General features: G+C 39.9%; 1 protein-coding gene across 1 annotated transcript in view; it reads left to right on the forward strand.

The window, feature by feature from the left end:
• Positions 1 to 8,183: 8,183 nt before the first annotated feature.
• Positions 8,184 to 14,548, forward strand: part of SLC43A1 (solute carrier family 43 member 1) — a 202,173-nt gene continuing 195,808 nt past the window's right edge. Inside the window, exon 1 of the mRNA XM_072424203.1 lies at positions 8,184 to 8,299. The gene's annotated coding sequence lies outside the window, so the exon portion shown is untranslated. The remainder of the gene's footprint in view (positions 8,300 to 14,548) is intronic.

The raw sequence follows: 14,548 nt of genomic DNA on the forward strand, positions 1-14,548 counted from the left end.
CAGCTCCCTCCACAGATTTTCTATTGGATTAAGGTCTGGAGACTGGCTAGGCCACTTCAGGACCTTCATATGCTTCTTCTTGAGCCACTCTTTGTAGGCTTGGCCGTGTGTTTAAAGTCATTACCATGCTGGAATACCCATCCACGAACCATTTTCAATGCCCTGTCTGAGGGAAGGAGGTGCTCACCCAAGTTTTGACAGTAAAGTTAGGTCCATAAATATTTGGACAGGGACAATTTTTTTCCAATTTTGGTTCTGTACATTACCACAATTAATTATAAATGAAACAACTCAGATGCAGTTGAACTGCATACTTTCAGCTTTATTCCAGTGGGTTGAACAAAAAATTGCATACAAAAAGGTAAGGAACTAAAGCCTTTTTTTTAACACAAGCACTTCATTTTAGGGGCTCAAAATTAATTGGACAAATTATAAAGCTGAAAATAAAATGTTCATTTCTAATACTTGGTTGAAAACCCTTTGCAGGCAATGACAGCCTGTAGTCTTGAACTCATGGACATCACCAGATGCTTGGTTTCCTCCTTTTTAATGCTCTGCCAAACCTTTACTGCAGCGGCTTTCAGTTGCTGTTTGTTTGTTGGCCTTTTTGTCTGAAGTTTAGTCTTCAACAAGTGAAATGCATGCTCAATTGGGTTCAGATCAGGTGACTAACTTGGCCATTCAAGAATTTTCCACTTCTTTGCTTTATTAAACTCCTGGTTTGCTTTGGCTGTATGTTTTGGGTCATTGTCCATCTGTATTATGAAACGCCTTTAATCAGTTTGACTGCATTTAGATGGATTTGAGCAGAAAGTATGTCTCTGAACACCTCAGAATTCATTCGGCTGCTTCTGTCCTGTGTCACATCATCGATAAACACTAGTGTCCCAGTGCTACTGGCAGCCATGCAAGCCCAAGCCATCGCACCGCCTCTGCCAAGTTTTAAAGATGATGTGGTATGCTTTGGATCATGAGCTGTTCCATGCCTTCCCCATACTTTTTTCCTGCCATCATTCTGGTAAAGGTTGATCTTGGTTTCATCTGTCCGAAGAATGTTTCTCCAGAACTGTGCTGGCTTTTTTAAATGTTTTTTAGCAGTCCAATCTAGCCTTTCTATTCTTGAGGCTTATTAGTGGCTTGCACCTTGCAGTGCACCCTCTGTATTTACTTTCATGCACTCTTCTCCTTATGGTAGACTTGGATATCGATACGTCTACCTCCTGGAGAGTGTTGTTCACTTGGTTGGCTGTTGTGAAGGAGTTTTTCTTCAGCATGGAAATTATTCTGCGATTATCCACCACTGTTGTCTTCTGTGGACGTCCAGGTATTTTGGCGTTGCCGAGTTCACCAGTGCTTTGTTTCTTTCTCATGATGTACCAAACTGTAGATTTTGCCACTCCTAATATTGTATCCATTTCTCGGATGGGTTTTTTCTGTTTTTGCAGCTTAAGGATGGCTTGTTTCTCTTGAATGGAGAGCTCCTTTGACCGCATGTTGTCTGTTCACAGCAAAATCTTCCCCATACAAGCCTCAAATCAACTCCAGCCGTTTTATCTGCTTAATTGATAATGACATAACTAAGGAATTGCCCACACCAGCTCATGCCTGTGAAGCAATAGTCCAATTACTTTTGAGCCCCTGAAATTAAGTGATTGTGTAAATAAAAGGCTTTGGTTCCTCACATTTTTATGCAATCTTTTTGTTCAACCCACTAAATCAAAGCTGAAAGTATGCCGTTCAACTGCATCTGAGTTGTTTCATTTAAAATTAATTGTGTTATTTCAAAGAACCAAAGTTAGAAAAAAAGTTGTCTCTGTCCAAATATTTATGGACCTAACTGTACATGGTTCCGTCCATTGTCCCTTTGATGTGGTGAAGGTGTCCTGTCCCCTTAGGAGAAAAACACCCCCAAAGCATAATGTGTCCACCTCCATGTTTTACGATAGGGATGGTGTTCTTGGGGTCATAGGCAGCATTCCTCCTCCTCCAAACATGGCAAGTTGAGTTGATGCCAAAGAGCTCAATCTTGGTCTCATCTGACCTCAACACTTTCACCCAGTTTTTCTCTGGATCATTCGGATGTTCATTGACAAACTGCAGGCAGGCCTGTACATGTGCTATCTTGAGCAGGGGGACCTTGCGGGCTCTGCAAGATTTCAGGCCTTCACGGCGCAGTGTGTTACCAATTGTTTTTTTTGGTGACTATGATCCCAGCTGCCCTGAGATCAATGAAAAGTTCCCCCCTGTAGTTCTGGGTAGCTTTGTCACCGTTCTCCAGATCATTGAAACTCAACAAGGGGAGATCTTGCATGGAGCCCCAGACCCAGGGAGATTGATAGATATTTTGTGTTTTTTCCATTTGCAAATTATCGGGCCAACTGTTGTCACCTTCTCACCAAGCTGCTTGGTGATAGTCTTGTAGCCCAGTCCAGCCTTGTGTAGGTCTACAATCTTGTCCCTGACATCCTTAGACAGACTCTTTGGTCTTGGCCATGGTGGCTAGTTTGGAATCTGATTGATTGCTTCTGTGGGCAGGTGTCTTTATACAGGTACTGTAACAAGCTTGGATTAGGAGCACTCCTTTACAGACGGTGCTCCTAATCTCAGCTCTTTGCCTGCATACAGTGAAGACACCTGGCAGCCTGAAATCTTGCTGGTTGATAGGGGATCAAATACTTATGTCACTCATTACAATGCACATCAAGCTCTGACTTTTGAGCACTGGGTTTTTAAAGGGTTGTTTTGTTGTTATTCTGTCTCTCACAGCTACAATAAACCTACCATTACAATTATAGACCGGTCATTTCTTTTTGTCAACATATAAAATCGGCAGGGGATCGAATATTTCTTTCCCTCACTGTACATATATAGTTTTAAATCTAAAAACAATTGTAATTTTTATGGTGAGCTTTAGGCAACACTTGACAATGGAGTTTGGGTGAGCAGCCATGGACAAAAATATTGGCACCCTTGCATTTATGTCATAAACTGCACCATTCTCCCAGAAAATTGTTGCAATTACAAATGCCTAAATGGTTGCGTATGGTCATGTTTATTTTTTTTTTATTGGCATTCTGAGACATTCCTCACAAAACGTCAAAAATAGCCTGGACAAAATTATTGGCACCCTCAACTTAATACTTGGTAGCACAATCTTTGGAAGAAATAAATGATGTTAATCGCCTTCTGTAATTTCTGTAACTGTAACTTCTTTTTCCTTTGACAGCTGTTCCGGGTCTCTCAGATTTGAAAGGTTCCTTCTCCCAATTACTCTTTTTAGATCTCTCCACATGTTCCCCATGGGATTTAGATCTGGATTCATTGCTGGCCACTTCAGAACTCTCCAGTGCTTTGTCTTAAACCATTTCTGGGTGGTTTTTGAAGTGTGATTAGGGTCATTGTTCTGCTTTAAGACTCATGACTTCCAGCTTGGACTCAGCTTTTTGGCACTACATTGCACCACAGAATTTTTTCGTAGCTTTCAGATTTTATAATATCATGCAAACAGTCAAGACTAACAGTGCCTGAAGCAGCAAAGCAACCCTAAAACATCAGTGAACCTCCTCCGTGTTTAACTGTAGGGACCATGTTGATTTTTTGAAGGCTTCTTTATGTTTTCTGTAAACAATGATGTGCGTTACCAAAAAGCTGTACTTTTGTTTCATTTGTCCAGTGGACATTCTCCCAAAAGGATTGTGGCTTCCACAGGTGAGTTTTAGCTAACTGCTAACTGTCCATGCTTTTCTATCATTTTGATTCCCAAATCCTCAGACAATTATTTGCTCTTCTATCTTTTCTCAATGCTCAGTGTGTTACACATAGACCTTCAAATCTGAGAGACCCGGAGCTGGCAAAGGAAGAGTGGTCCAAATTCCAGCAGAGAGATGTTACAGAAAGCGATTAACATTTGTTATTTTTTTCAAAGAGAATGCTGCTAAGTATTATGTCCCAGATTTTTTTCTCTGCTGTTCTGTGTTCTTCCAGTGCATTGTAAAAGAACTGTGACGTCACGTGGAAAACTGAACTGCAGATTACCTCTGCAGTTCCACTACGATCTCTGGCACTACAGGGGATGAATGGGGACTTGTCCCCATTCATCACCTGAAGTGCCCTGTTTTCTTACATAAGAGAAACTCTATCCAAGAATACATAGTAGAAGTACAGCACGGCAACCGCGATTGCTGTTGTAGCGCTGTACTATGTACTCTTAGGTAGAGTTTTTCTATCCAAGAATACAGGGCACTAAAGGTGATGAATGGGGACAAGTCCTCATTCATCACTTGTAGTGCTTGGACAATATAGTAGAACTGCAGAGGTAATCTGCAGTTCAGTTTCCCATGTGACATCACGTGGGAAACTTAACTGCAGATTGCTTCTGCAGTTGCACTACGACCTCTGGGCACTACAGGTGGTGAATGGGGACTCGTCCCCATTCATCACCTGTAGTGCCCTGTATTCTATATAGAGAAACTCTATCCAAGAATACATAGTAGATGAACAGCACGGCAACCGCAATTGCAGTTGCAGCACTGTACTACGGTATGTATTCCTAGATAGAGTTTCTCTATCTAAGAATACAGGGCACTACAGGTGATGAATGGGGACAATTCGGGGCCTGCAGTTCAGTTTCCCACTGTGACCTCACGTGGGAAACTCAACTGCAGATTACCTCTGCAGTTCTATTACAATGGCCGTATCATCATTCATCACCTGTAGTGCCCCCTATTCTTAGATAGATAATCTCTATACGAGAATACATAGTAGAAGCACAGCATGGCAACAGCGATTGCTCTTGCAGTGCTGTACTATGTATTCTTAGATAGAATTTTTTAATCTAAGAATACAGGGCACTGAAGGTGATGAATGAGGACAAGTCCCCATTCATCACCTGTAGTGCCTGGACATTGTAGTAGAACTGCAGAGGTAGTCTGCAGTTCAGTTTCCCACTTTGACGGCACGTGGGAAACTAAACTGCAGATTGCCTCTGCAGTTCCACTACGATCTCTGGGCTCTACAGGGGCACTACACCTGTAGTGCCCTGTATTCTTGGATAGAGAAACTCTATCCAAGAATACATAGTAGAAGTACAGCACAGAAACCACGATTGCTTTTGCAGTGTTGTGATAGTTTCTCTATCCAAGAATACAGGGCACTACAGGTGATGAACGGGGACACGTACCCATTCATCACTTGGGTACGTGTCCCGAACGGGAAACTGATCATCAGGAGGAACTGATCATCAGGAGCTTTCCTATAATGTAAAAAAAGTGCTCAATCTCATACATGTGCAATGTGATTGGCACTTAATGGAATGGTGATCATTGGAAAGAAGAGGGAAGCTGAGCAAGCGTGGGACTTGCTGGGCTCAGTTTGTGGACAGATCAAGTGACATTTTTTTTTTTTTCACAAAAGTTTTGCGCTAACCAGATAAAGCAATAGGAGGTGACATCTGAAGTCAGACTGAATTCACATTGGTATTTGCTGCGTTTACTCCTCACTTTCCTCTTGCCAGGAACCACTGCTGCCTGAAAACCTGCTTGGCCTAAAAAAGCCCAGCACTTACTGCCTGTTACCAATCCCTAGCAGTTGCCACGTAGTCACTCAGGAGGGGTAAATAGCCCAGTTTTGTACTGCTAATGTGAACTAAGCCTAACCTACGCCACATTGATCACAATATTACACTACTACAAGGGATTACACAATTAAAACATGGAACACTAGGCAGTTGGAATAATTTACCAGCATTAAACATTTTGGGCATAATCCCTCCCAAAAAAACTGGACTTTCTAACAAGCCAGGCATTATCAAGTTGGAACAAAGTATAGGGGGTAGGTAGAACAATGAAACAATAATAGAGGTTACTGGATACCTGTGGCATAAATAACTGGGAGCACAAAAAAAAAATAAAAACACTTACCTGGTCCCATAGCATCCCCCGGCGTCCTGTCTGACAGATCTCATCCTCGGGCTGCGTCCTCTTCTTCTGATCTTCAGTCAGCGAGTGCAGTGACGTTTCCCCGGTGACGTCGGTGCATGCGTTGGGAAATTCAAATAATTTTAAATTGGATTCAACACAAAATAACTGTAATTAATCCAATTTAAGAAAATCTTAATATAATATATATATATAATTATATTATATTTATACTATACATGCTACATATTACAGTTTTCAGTATTTTATGCACCCTTGTTTTAACAGATTTTTTTTTAATTAAAGTTTAATATTAAATTTATTAAATATTGGACATATTTCGGTGAGTTATGCCTAAGAATTATAGGCCTACAATGTAAAATAAATTCCCATGCAAAACAATGTAATGCTTTTTGCTTAAAAAAATGGCCGGAATTAGAACGCCAGGGGGGTTAAAAGTGGAACTAAACTGAAAGATTAAAAAACTGCAGAAAGAAGGCCATTTACTGCAGAAGGAACAGGCTACATCCCTTCTGCAAAAAAAAACAACTTACCTGCCTGAATGTAAATTTTTTATATCTATTCACCTGTCCTTGATCTGTTACAGGTACCACCATTAGAGTTGGTGTTCGACGGCGCAAATTCATGTGTAAAAAAATGTGTTAAAAAAAAGAGGCTTTAATGTAATTTATTGAATGTGTGTGATTTGTGTAACTAACATTTATTTTTTTACAGGTTATCCCACAATGACAGGATGATTCCCATGGCTCCATTCATGACATAAGCACAGCCGTGGGACTCCTTACACTGTGTCCTCCTGTCAGTGTGAGATCCCCGGGCACTAGAGGTTAAATGAGGACAAGGCTCCCCATTCATCACCTCTAGTGCTCTGTGATTGGCTGAGAAAAGGTAAACCCTGATGACAGCTCAAGCGTCATCAGAATTTTCCTTTCTCCAGCCAATAACGGACCACTAGAGGTGAATGAATGGGGAGACTTGTCCCCATTTAGCCTCTAGTGTCCGGGGATCCCGTAGGACTCCTGTGTTCTTGGATAGAGAATATCTATCCAAGAACACATACTATAGTTACGCTGAGGCTGCAAGAGCAATCAGGGAAGCAGAGCTGTTAGCTCTTCTCCCCTGATTGCTCCAGCAGTTCTACACAGTCCCGAAAAATAACCCAAATTTTCCCACCATTGACTTTATTGGTGTTTGAATTCGACGTTCGATCACACGAACAATATCGCCCTATTCGATCGAATAGCTGTGACTTTAGAGCTTGTTTTTATGTACATGTAACAAGCTTGCCAATTTAACTACCACATCCACCGGAGTTGCTGTGGGCTACATACACCTGCTGATCCAGAAGATGACTTCCTTTTGCCATTTCCCAAGGTACAGCAATGAGAGCAATTTTTTTTCATAGTGGAACAGGTAGCAGATGAGCAGTGGGCAGGGTGCAGGAGGGAATGGATGTCAACGCACATTACATCTTTACCCTAATCCAGTACACAAGCCCTGACTACATCACTGGTATATGTCCATATTGACATTGCCAGCTGGAGGTGGGACGCACACAGACAACTTACTGTCTTGTTGCCTTTAAGTATTCATGGAATACCCTAAAAAAGTGGCAATGCCAGCTGCAATGCCAAAGGTGAGCAAAAAATATAATTTCTTCAGATTAATAGATAGGTATATGAAGAAAAATATTTTTACATTGCTGGAGATTCTAACAATGAAAAAGGTATAACTTTATATATTTATTTCATTTATTAAACTTTTTGAAAAAAATTCTTAATCATTAAAGGGTGTCTTGAAAGAAAAAACATGATCTGCTATCAAAATCATGACAACATCTGTCTGATTCCATGTCTTTTAAATGTAGTTTTTATTTGGCCCCACTCTCCACTCTGCAGTGTTTTATTGTATTGTTTCTCTGCTCATTTTAACTTCTGCAAATCTGAGGATATATCAAAAGAATTAAACTATTATTTTGCTTAAATATATATGTGTATTATTGTAGCTAGCTTTTCTAAAACATCTATGCCATGTTCCTTATGCATTAGACAAGTTAGTCGTACTATTTTTTTATAGCTTCTTACTATGTGCTTTTGTAGATGATTTTCTTTTGATGACTGTTCAACCTTGTAGGTTGTCTCCTGTGTCTCAAGTTTGTTTTAAGGCATTACCACGTGTTAGTGGCCTCTGTTCTGATTCTGACCAGTATGATTTTTTCATCTCCTCCCTTTTACTCTCCCACCCCCTAACTCATACCTTATAAAGTAGTGTGGATATTTCCTGTGACTATCCCTGCTTTCTTTTGCTCTGTAGGAAACATCTGCTAGTTAAAGCAAGTTAACAACTAGTACAGTGCAGCCGAGGTAAGCACATGTTTAGTGAAGCTTTTTGTTATTGTAAAATTATAATTTTTTGTATTTTCTTCATGTTAATCTAAACTGTTTTCTCCTATCTATAACACGTGGCCTTTAGAAAGGAAAACTTGTTCTGCTTGCTACTATGTTACAACATGTGGTTTCACCCCCCTTCCTCCAAGACACAATAGTTGTTTTGTTAGAATATTAAGGTTTTCAGCATTTGTAGTTGTAAATAGATCAGAATTTTGGTATGGCTGATGTAATGGTGATTACTCTTACACAACCATCTGGTGTGCATATTTTGCTCACCACTCAATAAAGTTTTATCTAGACCCAAGTGTTCTTTAGTAAATTACCACCATCGCCAGATTTCTGCTGCATTGATGACAAACGCTGGCTACATGCAAAATAATTTTTACAGAGATGAACTAAAACTTTTACAAACTATATCAACTATTGTGTGAGGGTGTAACCTAATATACATAAGGTTACTATACCGTTTAGGTAGATCCTCCCATGTCATGTTAGTAAATACATTTTTTTTGATCTGATAAGTCTGGTGGATAAAATTTAAAATCAATCTGACTTTGTGTGATGATATACCTTTTGATTTATTGTACTTAAGCTTTGCTTTCAACAAAAAGTACAAGGGATGCTGAAAAATATCTTGTATTTCGTGTTGCATTAGTATGTCAATATTCAGCAGAACATTGTAGTACTTTACATCTGATAAATCAGCCAATAGCAATAGTTCACAACTGCAGAGATCCTAAAAGTATCTGTTCTTTGCTTAAAGAAAATGTCTGGTAGTTCCAGGGGCCGTCTAATCAAATGAAAATCATATCAGTCATTGCACATCCAAGCCATATTTTTTCATTAGATGACATAAGCAAAAATATATTTTTCATATACATAAGGTGCATATATTTTCCAGCATGCTGGAATGTTCTATCGATTTTGTGAACCTCTGTAATAAATTAATTTTGATAGTAACATTTGGTTGGATTTACATACTTTACTTTATAATATATCATGACAAAGTTTAAACGGCTTGTTGTTATAACTAAGAGGCTTATTTATAAATCCACCAAACCTTTTATGTTTGTGAATTTTTCACCAAATTTGAAAACATGATCACCACTGTACAGTATCATATAATATTAAACAACATTCACTGATTACTTATTATTATTAAACAGGATTTATATAGCGCCAACATATTACGCAGCACTGTACATTGATCAACAAATATTCTCCACTTGCAATGTAGTTTTTTAGGTAATTTTAATTAAATAAAAATATATATAATTTCTGGCTACATAAGTTGCATTTTGTGATCCTTCCTCAAAGATTCATCAAGTTTATTGTAGTAATTTGAGAAGGACAAGACTTTTTGTTTGATGGACTGGTGGCTGTGTGACATAGACACCATTGGAATGTGGGGGAGGTAAGGATCCAGTTTCAGTCATATGGAGATGGTGTGTATTTCTTTAAAATTATACACTACTAATCAGTGACTCACCAAATAAATAATTCTGTAGATTTTTAGGATGAATTTATTTATATACAGCTTTTTATTATTAAACAGACTTTATAAATATTTATATATTACGCAGTGCTGTACATTAACTAGGGGTTGCAAATGACAGAAAGATACAGACTGTGACAAAGGAGGAGAAGAGGACCCTGCCCAGAAAAGCTTACAATCTGGAAATGGGGAAAGCAACAAACATTTTTATTGTCTCTTACATTGGGCCAAAAATCAGTAAACATGCCTGAGTTTACAGTAGACTACATAACCCTGGTAATATGAAAAACCTTTATTAAAATATTTGTTAAAATTCTGATAATAAGGCTGAATCTACACCGACGTTTTCCCCAGTGTTTAACCTGAGGCTTTAAAAGCCCATTATTGAAATTCCTATGCATTCCAATGGGCTAATCTACATCAGTGCGTTTCCTTGAGGCATTTTTTAAGCGTTATAGACAACGCTTCTTGCAACGTTTTAAAAATTAAAACGCAGGGTAAATGCCCCTTATTGATTTCAATGGGGGAATTTTCCTGTGTTTATAAACCCATAAAAACATCAATGAAAACTGCTATTGAATTCAATAGAGGCTTTTATAAGCGATTCTAAGCTTTTAATGAAAGCTTTTATTGAAAACAATGGAGGTGTTTTTAGCAAAATTTTGGAATCTGGAAGCTCCCTTTGATAAGGGGACTCCCAGATCTCCACTGAACCACCCTGGGGAATGAGTACAGGGGTACATAAAACCCCTTACTCATGTCCTAAAAGGGTTAAAAATATGTGTAAAAAAATAAGACAATACTTCAATGTTAAAGTAATTTATTAGATGTGTGTGTTTTGTGTAACTGTTAACTTTTTTTTTTTTACAGGTTATCCCACAATGAAAGGATGATTTCCACAGCTCCATTCATGATATGAGCACAGCCATGGGACTCCTTACACTGTGGGATCCTCAGGCACTAGAGGGCAAATGAGGATAAGTCTCCCCATTCACTTCCAGTGCTGAATGGCTGAAAAAATGGAAACCCTGATGACTCGAGCTGTTATTAGTGTTTTCCCTTTCTCATCCAATCAACGGACGCTCTCCTGATTGCTTCCGCAGCCCTAATGGAGCAATCAGCGGATCTCTCCTGACAGCTCTGCTTTCTTGATTGCTCCCGCAGCCCTAGTGGAGCTTGAGTCGTCATCAGGGTTTCCCCTTTCTCAGGCAATTGCTCCGCTCCCCTCTGCTCTCCTAACAACAGTATTCTCCTGATTGCTCCCTCAGCCATAGCTGAGCTGTGGCATGTGTTCTTGGATGTAGAACACATGCCACAGCACCGCTAAGACTGCGGGAGCAATCAAGAAAGTGTAGATGAGCAGAGCAGAGCTCCTCTGATTTCTCTACTCTGTGATTGAGCCATCATCAGGGTTTCCCTTTTCACAGCCATTGAGCACTAGAGGTGAATGGGGAGATTTGCCCTCTAGTGCCTGGGGATCCCACAGTGTCAGGAGTCCTACGGCTGTGTTCATGTTATGAATGCAAATGTGCGAATCATTCTTTCATTGTAGGATAACCTGTAAATAAAAAAGTTACTCAGTTAACACAAAACACACAGATCAAATAAAATACTTTACCAATAAAGTCCTGTCTTCTTTTTTTTTAACCCTTTCAGGGAATGAGGAAGGAGTTTAATGTACCTCTGTAAGGGTTATTCCCTGAAAGGGTTAAAAGTAAACCTCTTATAAACACTTATGTAAAACGTGTCATAGGCGATTATAGGAGTATAGGAGCGGAGCAGAGCTCCACCGATTGATCCGCTCCGTGATTGGCTGAGGAAAAAATATACCTCTAAATTCAAGACGTAAATTCTTATTTAAAACTTGGTATGTTTTGTGCATTTCTTACAGATCCTGGACAGAGACAACTTTTTTTCTAATTTTGATTCTGTACATTACCCCAATTAATTTTAAATGAAACAACTCAGATGCAGTTGAACTTCAGACTTTCAGCTTTAATTCCGTAGGTTGAACAAAAAGATTGCATAAAAAAGTGAGGAACTAAAGCCTTTTTATTTTAACACAATCACTTCATTTCAGGGGCTCAAAAGTAATTGGACAAATAAAAAGGTGAAAATAAAATATTCATTTCTAATACTTGGTTGAAAACCCTTTGCTGGCAATGACAGCCTGTAGTCTTGAATTCATGGACATCACCATATGCTGGGTTTTCTCCTTTTGAATGCTTTGCCAGGCCTTTACTGCAGCAGCTTTCAGTTGCTGTTTGTTTGTGGGTCTTTCTGTCCAAAGTTTAGTCTTCAACAAGTGAAATGCATGTTCAATTGGGTTCACATCAGTTGACTGGCTTGGCTATTCAAGAATATTCCACTTCTTTGCTTTAATAAACTCCTGGTTGTTTGGCTGTATGTTTTGGGTCATTGTCTTTGGGTCATCTGCATTATGAAACGCCTTCCAATCAATTTAGCTGGATTTGAGCAGACAGTATATCTCTGAACACCTCAGAATTCATTCAGCTGCTTCTTTCCTGTGTCACATCATCGATAAACACTAGTGTCTCAGTGCCACTGGCAGCCATGCAAGCCCAAACTATCACACTGCCTCCGGCATGTTTTACAGATGATGCAGTATGCTTTGGATCATGAGCTGTTCCATGCCTTCTCCATACTTTTTTCTTGCCATCATTCTAGTAAAGTATGATCTTGGTTTCATCTGTCCAAAGAGAGTTTTTCCAGAACTGTGCTGGCTTTTTTAGATGTTTTTAGCAAAGTCCAATCTAGCCTTTCTGTTCTTGAGGCTTATGAATGGCTTGCACCTTGCAGTGCATCCTCTGTATTTACTTTCATGCAGTCTTCTCTTTATGGTAGACTTGGATATTGATATGCCTACCTCCTGGAGAGTGTTGTTCACTTGGTTGGCTGTTGTGAAGGGGTTTCTCTTCACCATGTCAATGATTCTGCGATCATCCACCACTGTTGTCTTCCCTGGACGTCCAGGTCTTTGGCGTTGCTGAGTGCTTTTTTTCTTTCTCATGATGTACCAAATTATAGATTTTGCCACTCCTAATATTTTATTTTCAGATGTTTTGTGTTAAAACTCTTCCATGCATAGAACAAATGCTGCCTTTACTGTCATTGTTTGCCAAACCATTTTGTTTTTCAGTACAACTAGCACAATTTAATGTTTGTTTGTAGCATGGGAAGCTCCTTATAATTATCCATAATCCTCCCCAAACTATCCCCAATCCACTCTCCAGTGGAGGCGAGGGTAAGTGAGATGTGTGAGTGTGATCTGATACAGAATGAACATTAACAGGCTATGGATGACTATGGAATGACAGAACATGTCAGTTTACTGACACTATTGGCATTTTGACAGCAAAATTAAAACCCATGAAAACGCTCCCATTGAACTCAAATGGAGCCTTTTACAAGCGTTTTTAAGCTTTTTATTAAAGCTTCCATTGAAAACAATGGGGGCTTTTAAAAACGTTTTTAGCAGGTCTTTGGAATCTGGAAGCCCCCTTTAATAGGGAGACTCCCAGATCTCCACCACCCCATCCGGGGGAATGAGTACAGGGGTACATAAAACCCCTTACTCATTCCCTGAAACAGTTAAAATATGTGTAGAACATTGGACGAGGCTTTAATGTTAAATTATTTTATTAAATATGTGTGTGTGTTTGTGTAACTAAACTTTTTTTTTCAGGTTATCCCAATGACAGGATGATTTCCATGGCTGCATTCATGACATGAGCACAGCCATGGGACTCCTCCTGACAGTGAGGGAGCGCAGGGCATTGGGGGTTAAATGAGGACAAGGCTCTCCATTCACCTCCTGTCCTCTGTGGTTGTCTGAGGTTTTATGTTTCTCAGCCATTCAGCACTTGACTTGAATGGGGAGCCTTGTGCTCATTCATCTCTAGTGCTCTGTGACTGGCTGAGAAATAGGAAGCCCTGATGACAGCTCAAGCATCATCAGGATTTCCCTTTCCTCAGCCAATCAGAGAGCAGAGCAATCAGCGGAGCTCTGCTATGCTGACAGCTTCGCTCCCCTGATTACTCCCGCACTGCAGCCCTAGAGGAGCTGTAGTATGTGTTATACATACAGAACATGTCACAGCTCCTCTAGGGCTGCTCCTCTGCCCCACTGACTAGGGAAGAACCCAGGGTCCTAACAAAAAAAAAAGAAGCCTGAAATTAAACATTAAACATAAAATTATGGACCCCCAGGGCCACTTACATAGCAAGGAGGTGCGAACCCCAAATATATACCGACCTGTCACAAAACTAGAAAAGATATACGACACTAGCCTGTCCCCTTCCATACTTGGAACCCCAATTACTCTGGAACAAGTTGATGTACAAAACCAAAAATGTAGGTGCAAGTGGGGGACACCGGTAATTACCCTGTTACACATTGCTGGAGGCTTCTAGCACCTGAACCCCAATTTTCCAGGAACGGGGATACAAGTGAACAAAATTAGAGGTGCAAGTGGGGGACACCTGTGGCTAACACCCCCTAAAATTTCATCACTAGGCCATTGTCAGAACATGAAGAACTCTGCCTATAAAAAAACTACCCTGTTACACATTGGTGGAGGCTTCTAGCACCTGAACACCAATTTCTCTTGAACGGGGGGATATAGGTGAACAAAATTAGAGGTGCAAGTGGGGGACACCCCAAAATTTCATTAATAGGCCATTGTCAGAACACGGAGAACTCCGCC

Source organism: Pyxicephalus adspersus, chromosome 10 (genome assembly GCF_032062135.1).
Source record: "Pyxicephalus adspersus chromosome 10, UCB_Pads_2.0, whole genome shotgun sequence".
Classification (NCBI taxonomy): domain Eukaryota; kingdom Metazoa; phylum Chordata; class Amphibia; order Anura; family Pyxicephalidae; genus Pyxicephalus; species Pyxicephalus adspersus.